The following is a 17,931-nucleotide window of genomic DNA, read 5'->3' on the forward strand; positions in this document are numbered from 1 at the left end:
TATCTAAAAAATGAATTAGAATACTTTTGAATTAGAACTTAACAGAGTCTTTCTCTGTTTGGGAGTCTTTTTTAACTCTTAGGAACTGATTTGACTATTTCAACCAGAAATCTTCCATAATGGTCTGAACCCCTTTGTATATGTGATTTGCTTAGGTTATAGTAACTAAATCAGATTCTGTATTTGGAGGCACGCAAACCAGTTACAATTTGTTCTTACAGGTCTGACTACTATTTCTTAGTTTGTTAAACATATTTCTCAAAGTATCATGTTTGAACAGGTAGTCTGCAATCTGTATTTTCAGGACATGCCTGTAAGGAATATATTATTTAATTTATTTTTTATAACATAATTTTTTTTTCAGGTGGTGTATGCAATTCTTTTGCTCATGTGTCAGGTGCCAAAATATTTCAAAAAGGAAGCTTACTCCTGCCATGTGTGATTTCTTTGGATGTCATTTTGCATTGCATGTGAGACAGTTATTTTTTATTTCTTGATGTCTGTTTCACCCAAAGAAAATCTGTATTTTGCTTTCTGTAAGAAAAGAGCAACTGGGTGGCATCGGAAAAACTTCCACCCACTAACATAGAAAAATATTCAATCTGTCCCATTACATTGAAGTGGGAGACTTTAAAGGGCAGCATACCCAGTTAAGGAAGATATATTTCCATCTGTGATCAATAGCATGTGAAGAACAGCTCCTCTCTGAGCTCTATCCAGAGCACAATTACCTTGGTAGTTCCTGGACCGTAGACACTTCACGAATTTCTAAGGTTGAGCAGCCATGGGAGCCATACCTGATTCCAAGGGGGAGACTGATGTCTCTGTGAGGTCCATGGAATACAACATTTTGCTATTTCCCAGAGCTGCTGGACAGCTTTTAGACACTGTATTTTCTATACCGATTATATAATAAGCAAGAGAGAAATAGGTCCCAGAAAGCATTAAAATAGGGCTCGTATGACAAATGTTTTCTCATTCTCTTCTGTCCTTCCATTCCTCTTAACAAGAGAAATAATTTGGTTTCTTGATTGGTTTGGGAGAACTAAATATCTTTTCCGTAAAAGAACCAGAGCATCTAGTTCTCTTTAGTCATATAGAACCTGTTTTATCTTGAAGCTTGTGCTCACATCTCATCTTGCTATCTGAATATTTTTATTCTCTCAGACATATAAAAAATTAAAATGCAATAAAAGTCTAATAATAAGGTTTCTTTGTAAAGCTATATATAATATTCCACTTTTTAATAGTAAAGTCCATATAAATTCTGAGATATCTATTTGGTATCATCTATCACTTTATCTTCTTCCCTCCCTTCTTTCCTTCCTTCTTATTCCCTCCTTCCCTCCTCCCTCTTTTTCTTTTTCTCTTGATAAAGAAAACAGAGTTAATCATAGAAGATTTTTACTCATTTGAAATAAGAATTTCTTTTTAACATATGTGGACGAATCAGTTCAGTTTTTAGTGGGTACACATAATTTAATCTGAATTTCTCCACTTGACATAGGAAAATGCAAACCAACAAAAGGCATAAAAAAGAAAAGTTACATCTCTGTATTATACCAATTTTTTAAAGTTAATTTTGAGTTTTTCTTCAGGAAAGATTTTTCTTCCTGGGGTTTCTGGCCTTTGGTACTGATGACAATATTGTTTCTCCTAAAGAGCTGGACCTATTGATGATAAAGGAAATTACATTTGTTTCCTCAAGAAATGAGAAATTAAGATTGGTTACCAGTATTCTTTTCGGTATAACCTTAACCACTTCTCTTGAAGGTCACTGGTGAGAAGATGCTATCAGGCTACATTCTGGATAATAACAAACCGGGAGGATGTGAAGAACCAGAGTAGAAGGCAAAAAACAAAAGAATGGGGACAGGGAGTACTCAGAGCTCAGGGATCAAAACAAAACAATGTTGAACCCAATATAGTGCAATTGAGAAAACATTGGATAAGGAACCAAAGGCAACTAGCCTGACCACTAATTAGCTGTGGCCTCAGACAAGGAGGAACATTTAAGTGACAAAAGGTATTTTCTTTTAGGAAAGCATGGAAAGCACAAGTATTTGAAGGAGACTGAAATTTTTTATCCAAGATGGTAAATTATCTTATTAGAAAATACCACAAGTTCATCAGCCCACAAAATTTCTAGTTAGCCTTTTCTTTTCTTTATTGGAGTATAGATAGAACAAATACTTGACATTAACTTATTTGGTAAATCATTGAAAAACCTTAATTTCTAAAAATATAAAGTAATTATTAAATCCTAGAATGACATTTACAAAAAATTATACAATCTTTTTAAACAAGATGTACAAGAGTTTATTTATTGGAAAGAATGTGGGACCTGCTTGTATTTACCAAACAAAGTTGATTTTTCTGTCTTTTGATAGACTTGCCAATTGCAGGGCTGGAAATGCAATTGTTATTCTGTCCAGAGACAGAACCATGAACTAAATGACCCTTTATTCACACCTTTTCAGATTTATTGCTATTTGTGTTTTGTGTGTGTACTAAGTCGCTTCAGTCATGTCTGACTCTCTGTGACCATGGACTGTAGCCTGCCAGACTTCTCTGTCTATGGGATTCTCCATTCAAGAATACTGGAGTGGGTTGCCATGCCCTCCTCCAGGGGATCTTCCTGACCCAGGGATTGAACCTGCATATCTAGAGTCTCCTGCATTGGCAGGCAGGTTCTTTCACACCAGCGCCACCTGTGAAGCCCCCTATTTATGTCATGACTAGATAACTCCCTGAAGAAATTTGAACTGTTTTTATTCTTTATGTCTTAAATATAGTCTCTGCACATTTCCTCTTCAATAATTTCGGCACAGCTGTTTTTTTATATCTTTCCCTTGAGAGACTATCAGTAGTCCATCTAGTCAGAATGATGTTAATATTTGGGGACATTTTCCATGTTCCTTTATGAATCAAGGATTAGTCAGAGGAGATTAATTAGTGTGTTGATTATTCAGGCCTCATAACCTCTCCTCTTTTTCCTTCTTCTCCTCACCTTTTAGTTATTTTGTTACTCATTAACAAGCTTATCAAAGAGTGGGCAGGCAGAAGAGGTGATAATCGGCATTTTCTACCATTTTCCAGGACTGGTTAAAAGTTTTAAGTGTGGGAGGGATGGTAGTTAAGACAAGAGAAAGGAAAACTACAAATGGAAATGAGGCTTTCTTTTTTATTACTCAGAAATTTCATCTCAAGTGCAAAGGAAAGATGAATGTACTGCTACCTTTACTTTTTAAAAACATGTCTTTACAAGAACAGCATACATTAGTTTATTTATCAAAGCTGAGTCAAATAATATTATTCAGAAAACGAAATACAAAGCAGAGAGTCTTCTAAGTGCACATAGCTTGAAATATCTGCTGTTCACTTAGTTCCTACCTTACAAGTAGTAATAGGCCTTTTATCCCCAAACTCCCATCTTCCTTAGATATTCTTTTCCTTCTGGACATTAGATAAATTAGCCCCTCTGATAATTTCCAATAAAGCTCTTTCTAGACCTGATTTTACTCTGGTATTTGCCTGGTAAGACCTCCTGTTTGCTTTGCTGTTCATCATTTCTTATAGTTCTGGAAAAACTGACCGGCCTTCAGTTCAGTTCAGTTGCTCAGTCGTGTCTGACTCTTTGCGACCCCATGAATCACAGCATGCCAGGCCTCCCTGTCCATCACCAACACCTGGAATTCACTCAAGCTCATGTCCATCGAGTTGGTGATGCCATCCAGCCATCTCATCCTTTGTCGTCCCCTTCTCCTCCTGCCCCCAATTCTTCCCAGCATCAGAGTCTTTTCCAATGAATCAACTCTTCACATGAGGTGGCCAAAGTACTGGAGTTTCAGCTTCAGCATCATTCCTTCCAAAGAAATCCCAGGGCTGATCTCCTTGAGGATGGACTGGTTGGATCTTTTTGCAGTCCAAGGGACTCTCAAGAGTCTTCTCCAACACCACAGTTCAAAAGCATCAATTCTTCAGTGCTCAGCTTTCTTCACAGTCCAACTCTCACATCCATACATGACCACAGGAAAAATCATAGCCTTGACTAGACGGACCTTTGTTGGCAAAGTAATATCTCTGCTTCTCAATATGCTATCTAGGTTGACCATCCCTTGGGAAGATGCTAATGTCAATGTTCAGCCTTTAGGAGGAAGGATAAGGATGCTTTCCTCTTTACTGCTTGTGTGCATGCTCAGTCACTCAGTCATGTTCAACTCTTTGTGAGCCCATGGACTGTAGCCTGCAAGGCTTCTCTGTCTGAGCTTTTCCAGGTAAGAATACTGGAATGGGTTGCCATTCCCTCTTTACTATTTTGTCCCAAACATGAACATAGGTTCTGCTCCTAATTCTCCAAAACACATATGAGACCAGACTGTAGCATTTAACAAATTGTTTTTAATACTTAGGGATAACAGAAGACTACCCAATTCAGGGACACTGCAAACTGGATTAAATATTAGGCTGGGCTTCCCAGGTCACTCAGTGTTAAGGAATCTGCCTGCCAGTGCAGGAGATGTAAGAAATGCAGGCTCGATTCCAGGGTCAGGAAGATCCCCTGGAGAAGTAAAGTGCAACCACTCCAGTATTCTTGCCTGGGAAATCTCATGGACAGAGGAGTCTGGCGAGTTAAAGTCCATGGGGTCACAAAGAGTTGAACACGACTTAGTGACTAGACAATGATAACAACAAAACAAATGACTCCTTAAGGTCTTGTGTGCATCTTAAAGAGAAATATTTCTTTCACCAACACTTTAGGAAGTCTTGAGTATATATCCATGCACTGAGTAGTGCCAGCCCTCTGCACACATCTAAAGCCTCCAAAGTGGGAGAATGCTTTCTCAACTCCAGTCTAAGATCAAGCTCTCGGTTTCTGAACTCGAAATGATCTTCATTTAAGGATGTTCATTAACTACCCATCCCCGATCCATAGAAACTGTGCTAATCCTTAATATCCAATGGCTCACTCATATCAAGGACCAACTCTTTGGAAAAGACTCTCATTTGGGGAAAGATTGTCAGCAAAAGGAGAAGGGGCAGAGGATGAGATGGTTAGTTAGGTAGCATCGCTGTCTCAGTGCACATGCATCTGAGCAAACTCTGGGACACAGTGCAGGACAGAGGAGACCAGCATGCTACAGTCCATGAGGTCATGAAAAGTCAGGCACAATTTAGCAACTGAACAACAACAAAAACAACAGCAATGCACTCAGAATGCATAATCTGACATTAGTGTATTGCCCAAGATCTGAACTATTTCACTTGGTGGTAAGCCTCATTTGACCACAAACCATTCTTGTTAAACTGAGCCTCATCAAATGAAGACCTATTTGTTCTTATAGGTTGTCCTCTAACTTAAAGATTGCATGAGATTTTGTAGTCATAAAGGTCTTAATTCTTAATCTCTTGATGTTAATTTCTCAAAAAAATAGGGTGTGCATGCACACAAACGCACACATACTAACAAGCAAAATTTTCTAGAACTGCACTATAGATCATCGTTGTTGCTGTTGTTCAGTCACTAAGCCATATCTGACTCTTTGTGACCCCATGGACTTCGGGATGCCAGGATTCCCTAAGTCATTCACTATCTCCCAGAGTTTGCTCAAACTCATGTCCATTGAGTCAGGGATGCTATCCAACCATCTCAGCCTCTGCATTATTTGAGTATTTTTCAGAAGGATACTGGACCTAGAGATGCATTATTTCCCACAAAAAATATCCCACTATTTCACATAATCATACAGAGCAGATTATTTTCATAGAGCACAGCAAGTTCCTTCATTTCACAAGAGTAACTGTTTTGCATTTTCTGGACTAGAAATACTTACTTCAGTAGTTTTTAAAAATCAAAGAAAGCATGGCTCTTAAGGTGATTTCAAGTCTCCCCTTCTTTCTTAGCCTTTGAATATGATTATCTTTTAACTTCCAATATCTCCATTCAAAATTCAAAGATTTGGGGGGCAAATTTGGTTAGAGTTCAAGAAATTTGTGCTTCTTCTCTCCAAGAAGTCTTTTCCATAAAATTGTTTCTCTCAAGCACCTATATCATAAATAAGAGCTTAGTCTTGAAAGAATGGTAGAAGGCAACCTGCCTTACCCTTCCCAAATATAAAGCCAGCGCTTTCTTTGCTGCAAGCAAAATGCAAGCAAAAATTAAAAATACTTTTTTAGCAACTTTGCTTTTAAGGTTTTCATATCAGATCATTCCCTCTTGACTGTAAGCTTTATTTCTGTGTTAATAACATTTTATTTCTTTCTACTTACTAGGCTGTCTTAAGCAATATTTGGTTTTGCTGCTTTCTTGGATTGTAGGGCATCAGTTTCAGTTTATTTCTATCCTGTCTTCTTCTCGTATGGTATCTTCTCTTTCTGTAACAGCTTGTAGCAAATCTCTTCTTTCTCTGATTCTACTGTGCCTTTTATAGTGGTGACATGTAATGCCAATCTGTCTTACTTGATTCTAATTAATACGCTTCCAGACCCTCTCTGGGTGACCTGACTTTTAAGGAATGCAACTAATTGGAAGACCCATCATAAATTATATACAGTTACATCATTCAATACTGTAATGTAAGTGAAACATAAACTGATATCTTCACAAATCACGTGGTACCTAAAATTATGAATATAGGAAAGAATTGAATACATTTGAATTATCTCCCTTTCCTGTTGAAATGATCTGTAAAGAAAGGAAGATGCTTGCAGATTTTCTGTTTTTATAGAGCGAATATTATGTTCAAAAAGGTGATTAGATTTTGCAGCAACCTTTAAAAGATTATGTTCTCCCAATCTGCACTTAGCCTATGTTTATGAGTTGGATTGTGTCTACCTCAAAAAATGATTATATTGAAGTCATTACCCTCAGTCCCTAAGAATGTGACCTTATTTAGAAACATGGTCATTGCAGATGCAGTTAGTTAAGTTAACCTGAAGTCATACTGGAGGAGTGCAGTCCAGTAATCTAAGCACTGGTGTCCTGATAAAAAGGGGTAAGTTTTATACTAAAGACATGAAGAACGAGAGAACATAAAATGAAGATAAAGGCAGACATTGGGGTGATGCTTCTACAAGCTAAGAAATGTCAAAAATTGCCACCAAGCTGCCAGGATCTGTGGAAGGAATGGACAGATTCTTCCTCACAACCCTCATAAGAGGAAGCTGGGACATGGAGGGAGAGCCTGTCCAGGGGAGCTGCTGCTGCTTGAAATGCTATGTGAGGAAGAGAGAGAGCAGGTGAGCTATACTCTGGCTTCTCCTTTCCTTTTGCCCTCTATGTCTGGTCAATGTCTCTATGGGCTGAGTTTAGCTGTGAGCTAGCAGGCAATGGCACCTGGGAAATGAAGTTTGTGGTGGAAATATATTTTTCTGTCCCAAAAGCAAAATAACTGGCAAGGCCAGCATGAAATGACTTTCAGATGTGGTGACAGGAGTTGACAATTTTTCACAAATGGTACACACATTTTGTTGAAAGATGAACTAACATTTACTCAATGTTTACTCTGTCCCAGGCACAGGTTGGATATTTTAATATTTCTTACATTATTTCATTGATTCTATATAAGCCTATGTAGCAGTTTTATTGTATACATTTAATATTGAAGGAGACTTAAACATAGACTATTTAGATGTTTTATACATCTGTAATAGCTGAAGCTCCAATACTTTGGCCACCTGATGTGAAGAGCTAACATGCTGGGAAAAATTGAGGGCAGGAGGAGAAGGGGTTGGCAGAGGATGAGATGGTTGGATGCCATCACTGACTAAATAGACATGAATTTGAGCAAACTCTTGAGAGGTAGTGAAGGGCGAGGAAGCTGGTGTGCTGCAGTCCATGGGGTTAGAGAGTCGGACATGACTTGGCAACTGAACAACAACAACCATACATCTGGTGGCTGGTAACACCAGAATTTGAACCATTTGTTTTGTCTGAGTCCAATCCAATGCTCATGCAATTTGCCTGTTCTATCTCACTGGGCTGTGGGTCAGGTTGAGGAGATAAGCTGAGAGATTGGTAATGGATGAAGAGGCAAGAACCTGCAACATAAAAATCGATCAGGCAGTTGAAGTTATTACCCTCAGTCCCTAAGAATGTGACCTTATTTAGAAATATGGTCACTGCAGATGCAGCTAGTTAAGTTAACCTGAAGTCATACTGGAGGAGTGTCGTCCAGTAATCTAACCACAGCCCTTGTGTAACAAGGATAGATGCCAGATAGTAGAGTAGCTGAGTTGGAGACTCAGTATGAACAGGCAATGGAATTTAAAACATAGCTTATGTTATTTTAATGGGTGTGTTGGAATAAGAATATTTTATTATACATTTTAAATACATAGGTAATGTGGAGAAATTATCATGTTTTACTTCAACTAGAAATTTCAACATATTTGAAAAAAGAGGGGTGTGTGTGTAAACTTACATAGGTAGAAACTTGCAAAATATGTTTATGGTAATGTGATAGATCAGGAATTTAAGTGTAGCAGTGAACAACACTGACATTCTTAGGTTCCAACCACAGGCAACAACTAGGCATCATCTTCATCTGTCTCTTCCCACGACCGTTGCTAAGGTAAGAAAGCCATAGAGTAGCCCAAGGAAACCATTTACTTTAGGATTATGATCCACTGAAAGACTTGGAAGTGCATAGTCTAGAATTACAATCTGGCAAATAAAATTTCTTCGACATGTGATAAAATCTGCAAATACACAGCCTTACCATATTTCTTTAAACTATACCTGCACCATGAATAGCAATGGTATACATGCCGATGACCTTCACGCTGTCTCAGTCACTATGAGACGTGTAAATTTTGGTGGGGATTTGTGCTCTCCCCTCTATTGGGGTTGGGGCAGTTGTAGAGAGAATCTTCTCCTCCTGCTTGTGTCTCCCTAAATGAGAAGGAATACCTAATATGTTGGTAAAATTGAGAAGACCTTGATATTTACTGACAAAGTTTTACTTTCCTGCTGGGTGTTCTTATCAATCCCCAAAATGGGTAGTGGAGCTCACCCCTTTCTCTCTCCCATCCCTCTCATGTTATGTTCTATTCTCCCTCCCATCATTCTTCTCCCTTCCCTCCCTTCTGTCTCCATCCACTTCCCTCCCTCTCTTATTTTTATCTGCTTCAAGAATTGTTACAGAAGGAATTGGTCTCTTCTCTACTTTCTTTTTCTACCCGGTAAGGAAAGTCAGGTCATGTCACAACTCTCTCTTCCTCCTTCCATTCTGCTTGTGACTTGGGGTCACATAACCTTAGTGAAGAGGAACTAAAAAGCCTCTTGATGAAAGTGAAAGTGGAGAGTGAAAAAGTTGGCTTAAAGCTCAACATTCAGAAAACGAAGATCATGACATCCAGTCCCATCACTTCATGGGAAATGGATGTGGAAACAGTGGAAACAGTGTCAGACTTTATTTTTCTGGGCTCCAAGATCACTGCAGATGGTGACTGCAGCCATGAAATGAAAAGACGATTACTCCTTGGAAGGAAAGTTACGACCAACCTAGATAGCATATTCAAAAGCAGAGACATTACTTTGCCAACAAAGGTCCGTCTAGTCAAGGCTATGGTTTTTCCTATGGTCATGTATGGATGTGAGAGTTGGACTGTGAAGAAGGCTGAGCGCCGAAGAATTGATGCTTTTGAACTGTGGTGTTGGAGAAGACTCTTGAGAGTCCCTTGGACTGCAAGGAGATCCAACCAGTCCATCCTCAAGGAGATCAGCCCTGGGATTTCTTTGGAAGGAATGATGCTGAAGCTGAAACTCTAGTACTTTGGCCACCTCATGAGAAGAGTTGACTCATTGGAAAAGACTCTGATGCTGGGAGGGATTAGGGGCAGGAGGAGAAGGGGACGACAGAGGATGAGATGGCTGGATGGCATCACTGACTCGATGGATGTGAGTCTGAGTGAACTCCAGGAGTTTGTGATGGACAGGGAGGCCTGGCGTGCTGCGATTCATGGGGTCGCAAAGAGTCGGACACGACTGAGTGACTGATCTGATCTGATCTGAACCTTTCAGATACCTCACTGTTTTCCCCACTACACCTGTTTTGAAATCATCGTGATGCCCAGAGCTTTTGTGCCCATCTTATCGCTTCCTATCTCTTAGCATCACACAGATAGTTTCACTCTCCAGCTTCTTAGCTGAATTCCTTTCTTTTCAATACCCTCAATTTCCACTCTTCCATGTATGTCCTTCTGTATGTAAATGTTCCTTGTTGGATTAGTACAGTCATGCACCTATCTGCTCTGAGAGCTGTTAGCATCAATCAGTACCTTGTATCAATTTGTGTTCCTAAATTTTGCCTTGCTTGTGTCTGTGCTAAGTTGCTTCAGTTGTGTCCAACTCTTTGCAGCCCTATAGACTGTAGCCTGCCAGGCTACTCTGTCCATGTGATTCTCCCAGTGAGAATACTTGAATGGGTTGCCATGCCCTTCTCCAGGGGATCTTCCTGGCCCAGGGATCAAAACTGCATCTCCTGCAACTCCTGCATTGCAGATAGCTTCTTTACCACTGAGCCACTGGGGAAGTCCAAATTTTGCCTTGCTGCTGCTGCTGCTAAGTCGCTTCAGTCGTGTCCGACTCTGTGCAACCCTATTTGCCTTACTCAATTTTTATTCTAAATATTCAAAGTTAGTTTGACTATACCATGCAGATACTAGATATTTAGGTTCTAAACCTCTGAAAGGTAAAATCTGTGTTTTCATATTCTCAGTGTGGGACATTATTTCTCACCTAAAGTTTAGATAGAAACAAACTTTGTTTCCCCTTAGAAGGTAGACAGATTTTCTTCCCCTCTAAGATCTTTTTACTGAAGCCAGAGTCTTTTGAAGGTTTCAGTAATTAAGCTGTGCCCTTTCTAATTTCACGCCTCTTATAGCCCCAATCCTTTCTCAAAATTATAGTTAATCTGAACTCTTGTTTATAAGCAATTTTGTTCATCTCATTTCCCCACTGAGGAGATATGGTATACTATGCTAAGTGAAAAAAGACAGACAAATACTGTATGGTATCACTTATATGTGAAATTAAAAAAAAATACAACAAAGTAGTGAATATATCAAAAAGAAACGGACTCATAGAAATAGAGAACAAACTAGTGCTTACCAGTGGGGAGTGGAGGAAGGGCAATATAGGGGTGAGGAAGTGGGAGATACAAATTATTGGCTATAAGATAAGCTCAAGGATGTAATGTACAGCACAGGGAATATAGCCAATGTTTTATAATAACTGTAATGGAAAGTAACCTTTAAAAATTAAATAAAGATAAAAAATTAAATAAAAAGAGCCATGGCAGAACCAGACATAGCATTATTGCTATGGCTTCATTTTCCCTTTTGTTTCTGTCTTCTGAGATTTTCCCCTTTTTTCTCCTGGGAGATCCATTTTAAAATATGTTTGTTATATTTTATCCAGTATCAGTTTAATTTCTGCCTAGTCCACCTTGTTTCCAGTTTTCAGGTTATTCTATTACAGTCCAATGTTGTAGGTTTGCTCACTCTGTCCTAGAGATGAGGAAATCAGGCCCAAAAGCGACACCCACACTACCACGTGGGTATGAAGCAGCAGAGTCGGGACTTTAGCTCAGAGAGTCCATGCAGTTAGACACTCACCCTAGAATGAGATTTTAGTTCCCCAATTTTACCTTTGCTGCTACTGCCAAGTCGCTTCAGTTGTGTCCGACTCTGTGCGACCCCATAGACGTCAGCCCACCAGGCTCCCCCGTCCCTGGGATTCTCCAGGCAAGAACACTGGAGTGGGTTGCCATTTCCTCCTCCAATGCATGAAAGTGAAAAGTCAAAGTGAAGTCGCTCAGTCGTGTCTGACTCTTAGCGACCCCATGGACTCCAGCCTACCAGGCTCCTCCGTCCATGGGATTTTCCAGGCAAGAGTACTGGAGTGGGGTGCCATTGCCTTCTCCAATTTCACCTTTAGAACTCTTTAAATTATCATCCTCTTCTAGTAAAACTAAAAAGAGCTAAAATATAGGAGAAACATTTAGCTCTCTAAATGAATAATCTTGAGATGATTTCTAGGGAATCATATCAAAGACATTAAAAAGTCCAGGTGAATATTCATTTTGTATTATGTATGGGCACATGAGCTGGCCTTAAAGTACATATTTGGCAAAGTTTTCAGTTTTAATATTTCAAGGCTGAGAAGTTTAAAAAAAAATTGTCTTCAATTTTTTGTATAACTCAGATAGCAAGTCTTCAATATTTACTGTATAGAGAATGAACTTAAGAAGAAGAAAGTCATGGTTAGAAAAAGTCTCTCAAAATGCCAGGCTGCACTTAGGAAAACATCTTGCATTTGAGGAAATCTTTTCCTGCTGTGTGATTAGCCTTTGCTTCTGCCAGATACCCCAGCAGTGTCACTGGCCTGCGACCAGAGTGTATGGGTTTGACTCTGTGTCCTGTAGTTTTGAATACCTGAGAAAGAAAAGCATGTAAGAAAAAGAGAGGCTAAAATCATAAGTATTCATTAGTAGATTTAATGGTTAATGATATTAGACTCCACTTTTCCCTTCATAAATCAGAGTTATGACCACGACTTTTTCCTAACTAACTGGTACTGCTATAGTCCATATTTAGTATATTAACTGAAACGGACTATGTTGGGCCAATATTGCTCATGTCTGTTTCTGTAGTTAGCTTTTGTGTGAGAATCAAACAATAAAATGACAAATATGAAAGGAACTCAAACGTTCTTTGGCTGGGATGTCAATAACTTACACAACACTCCATATATGTGCTTTTACGATTTGAAAGGTGCTAAAGAATTTGAAAATATGGGTGATATACATAGATGATCTCTGAAGAATTCAAATAAGCAAAATTAATAAGAGACATAGAAAACATGAATAGGTAAAAAATTATAGATAAAATGAGTATAAAATAATTGATAAAATTGAAAAGTGCCTAGCCTGATGGAGCATGGTCATCAGAAGGAAAAAGAAGGTAAAAACAGTAATCTGACTCTGAAATTTAATTTGTATTTTAAAAATGACAAGTCTATGGGAATGTTAGAAAAAAAACAGCATAATGAACACCAGTGTATCCCACACCTAGATTTACCAACTGTTAGCAGCTTGCCAAGTCTGATCCCCCTCTCTCTATAAATAGACATACAATTCCCTTTTGCCAAATCATTCGGAAGTAGATTCCAGCCATCATGATACCTCATGCCTAAAACTTCATCATGTATCTGCCAAGAACAGGGACATCTTCTGGCAAACACACATGCTCATCACACCCAAGAACATCACCATTACTTATAGAACACCCTACAGACCACACTAAATACTAAATTTTCCCATTTCTTCAAAATATTTCATACAGCTGATTTTTCCTTTTGATTCAGGATCAGATAAGGGTTTCACATTGTGATGGATACTTATGTCTCTCAAATGTCCCTTGGGACAGCCACACTACCTCTGTTCTTCCCCTACCCTCCCACTCTGTTCCTCTTGATATCTGATCCTTTAGAGTTCAGTTGTCTAGCAGGATACCTACATTCTGAATTCTTTTGTTTCTTCAGGATTTAGTGCAAAGTGATCCAGGAAGGATACCTTAGCATCATTTGTTTCTGTTTGTATTCAATGTTTTTATTCTTTTTGTTTTAATTCTGTGTTTTAGATATGTAAGACATGTATGTGCTTCAAAAAATCAAAACAATAGAAAGTGATATATTCAGGATATCTTGCTCCCTTGCATATCCATCCACTCCAGTGCTACCCATTTCTATAAGAAGCTATTGTTATCAAATTCTAGTTATTTTTACTTTTTTGTAAATAAGAAAAAATATATTTATGTTTTTATTTCCTCACAAAGCTATTATATTATACACACTTATCTGCTTCAATTTTTTTAAAAAAAACTAATTTTCATTTTGACAAAATGTAGATTTATAGAAGATTTGCAAAAATAGTACAGGGTTTCCATATACCCATCATTCAGTTTCCCCTAAGGTTAAAATCTCTTATTACTGTGGTACATTTGTCAAAACCAAGAAACCAACATTAGTGCCTTACTGTTAACTAAACTTTAGACTTTACTAGAATTTTACTAGTTTTCCCACTAATGTCCTTTTTTGGTTCTAGGATCCCATGAAAAAAACACTACATTGCTTTTAGTTATCATGTCCCTTTAGTCTCATCTGCTCTCTGACAATTTCTTAGTTTTTCCTTTTTTTCCTGACCTTGGCACTTTTGAGATGTGTTGGTTAGGTATTTTATGGGATATCCATCACGTTGGGTTTATCTAATGAGTAGACTGAGGTTATGGGTTTGGGGGAAGAATACCACAAAGATGAGGTTCCCCTCTCATTGCATCATAACGAGGGACTTGTTATTAACCTGACTTATCACTAGTTAATTTGATTACTTGATTAAGGCAGTGCTTAACAGTCACCTTTTTCCTTCCTTTATTCTATCCTTTGGAAGTTAGTTTTTATATCCAGCTAATGTTCAAAAGGGAGTGGTTGCTTTTTTGAATATACCATGTTTATTCAATCAAGCCCCATGGATGAGCATTTAGGTTGTTTCTAATATTATTAGGTTATAGTATCAATTATAAATATTGTCATAATAGTTGCCTTTTATCATGCTGAAGAAGGTTTTTTTCTATTCTTTTTATTCTGAGAATGCTTAATAGAATGAGTATTGAGCTTTATTAAATGCATTTTCTGATTTTTTGAGATGTCATTTTTTTTTTTCCTCTTAGTATGGTGAATTACATTGGTTTTCTAGTATTAAATACACCTTGCATTCCTGTGGTAAACTATACTTTGCCATGATATGTAAATCTTTTTATTGATTATTGAATTAAATTCATTAAAAACTTGCTAAGAATGTTTGTATCTATGTTGGTAAAAGCTGTTAGTCTGTAATTTTCTGTTCTTATGAATCAATAATTCCTCACTAACTTCTTATATTTTGTTAGGTCCAACTAGAGAATATTGTATGTTGTCTCTTAATTATATTGGGCCATGTCTTGAGAAATCTGTATGCAGGTCAGGAAGCAACAGTTAGAACTGCACGTGGAACAACAGACAAGTTTCAAATAGGAAAAGGAGTACATCAAGGCTGTATATTGTCACCCAACTTATTTAACTTATAAACAGAGTACATCATGAGAAATGCTGGGCTGGAGGAAGCACAAGCTGGAATCAAGATTGCCAGGAGAAATATCAATAACCTCAGATATGTAGATGACACCATCCTTATGGCAGAAAGTGAAGAAGAACTAAACAGCCTCTTGATGAAAGTGAAAGCTTAAAGCTCAACATTCAGAAAACTAAGATCTTGAATCCGGTCCCATCACTTCATGGGAAATAGATGGGGAAACAGTGGAAACAGTGACAGACTTTATTTTTGGGAGCTCCAAAATCACTGCAGATGGTGATTGCAGCCATGAAATTAAAAGACGCTTGTTCCTTCTAAGAAAAGCTATGACCAAATTAGACAGCGTATTAAAAAGCAGAGACATTACTTTGTCAACAAAGGTCTGTCTAGTCAAGACTATGGTTTTTCCAGTGGTCATGTATGGATGTGAGAGTTGGACTATAAAGAAAGCTGAGCACAGAAGAATTGATGGTTTTGAACTGTGGTGTTGGAGAAGACTCTTGAGAGTCCTTTGGACTGCAAGGAGATCCAACCTGTCCATCCTAAAGGAGACCAGTCCTGGGTGTTCATTGCAAGGACTGATGTTGAAGCTGATACTCCAATACTTTGGCCACCTGATGCAAAGAGCTGACTCATTTGAAAAGATACTGATGCTGGGAAAGATTGAGGGCAGGAAGAGAAGGGAACAACAGAGGATGAGATGGTTGGATCACTGACTCAATGGACATGGGTTTGGGTGGACTCTGGGAGCTGGTGATGGACAGGGAGGCCTGACATGCTGTGGTTCATGGGGTCAGAAAGAGTTGGACACGACTGAGCGACTGAACTGAACTGACTGGGGACAGCACGTTCACCTCTTTCTCTTGGTTAGTGATTGATTTGTTTTTGTGTCTCTTAATTCTTGTGTCTTATAATGCCATTATTCCAGTGACTCCCCAACTAAAGATAAAAGATTTTTCTTAAGCCAACCAGTTTGATTGCATGTGTTATGGAAAGTTCACAATGTGATCCAAATTATTTATTAATTCATTATAACAAAATAATTAATTCTTCCACTGTATTTGACTCTTTTCTTATCAAGAAAATATCCTTATTCTTTGTAATCAAAATCCTGAGTGTTTATTAGGGGGCCCACTCTCCTTCCACCCATTGTCTTGTCTGGTAGCAGAAAGGACTGCTGAGAAAAGTGGATTGATATCTGAGCATCTTAGACATGTAATCCATAGATCAGATTTGTGAATATCTATATATAGGTTCTGAATGATAGAAAAGATAAGAATTCAAACGTTTTTCAACTGATATCCTGAGGGTTGTATGTATGTATGTGTGTATGTATATATGTATGTGTTTATTTTGTGTTTCTAGTTTTATTGAGATATACTAGGGGTTTGAATTACCTTCTTAGTTGAGGTGATGGAGCACTGATCTTTAGTTCTATTCAGTTAACAAGAGACAGGAGGAATCTGTACTTTCCTTGAAGTTTACTTTAGAGTAAGGGTGGAAAATCTAAAATTAGATGATAGAAGATAATTAGGCTAAAAAAGCATTTAACCACTCTTGCTATTGTGCATATGAGTATTCCCTACCATTATCCTTGGTAAGTCTAATTCACTCATGTTTCATTGTGAATTAAATGATGATAAGATACATAAAATAAAAAAGTGTATGAGAGAAATAAAATTAAGATAACTTTCTAAAAGGAAAAGGGATAAGAATGATAATAGTCTATAAGGACATTGGAGAGTCAAATATGACCTTTTTCCAGTTGAAGTGCATTGTTATTTAATTTAGATATCTAAACTGGGCTAATCAGGCAGCAGATGTATTTATTTTTACTTTTATAGCATTTTAAATATGTTTAAATTGATGCCAAAATTTTAAAACCATGAGTTTTTTTCCCCCATAAAAACTTAGAATTCTGGTTTCTCTTGAAACATCAAAAAGATTTGGCTGGCCTGGGCTCAGTGCTCTTCTGAAAGCAATAAGCTATCACTAAGTGGTATCTTCTTCTTTTAGATGGATGTCATGTTTGTCCAGTTTATGATGGTCTACCTCTGAGTAACTTTACTCATTTTAATTAACTTTCTGGCCTGAGTAGGCATTTAAGTTTGAAATCCCAGATATAACTACTGACAGCTTTCTTTGTTAGGATTCTTATGAGCATAATAAGTAATTTAGTTTCAGATCAACATGGTATTTGATGACTTGTGAGAAGATAAAGTATTTTTCTGTAGTGAAATTTAGAACTTATAGGAGGTTTTGCTAGGGTGGACAAGACGAAAGTATGTGATCAAAGTTATTCAGCAGAGTTAATCTGTTTTATTTTATACATTTCTAATTGCTTATGCCTAAAATATTGTTAGTTAATTTCCATGAAGGATCAGAATCGGTAGTTAGATGGCAAGTAAAACAAGGAGGTAGGAAGGAAACACTAAAAGAAATTGCACACCAGCACAAATATTGATTAATCCAGTTTCTAGACTTAGACTAGATTACTAAAGTCTGGTCCTGAAAGTTTTGCTTCCTGAGTATGATGATTACAGATAACCAAGTTGACAATTAGATGGGTTATCCCACTTTATCATTTCATAATAATTGATTGACAATTAACTCTCTCATGATAATCAAGTTCATAAGGAGCAAGGATACAGGCAATTATTTTGGTGGTCCACTTTTGAGGTCTAATAATGTCAACTAGATTTCATATTTATTATTATATTATTGATGTATGCCTAATAGATATTTCATCAGTGAACTGACACCACAGGGAATCCATCATAATGTATCTGCTTATAATGTT

The sequence above is a fragment of the Bubalus bubalis genome, chromosome 2 (assembly GCF_019923935.1).
Source record: "Bubalus bubalis isolate 160015118507 breed Murrah chromosome 2, NDDB_SH_1, whole genome shotgun sequence".
Lineage (NCBI taxonomy): Eukaryota > Metazoa > Chordata > Mammalia > Artiodactyla > Bovidae > Bubalus > Bubalus bubalis.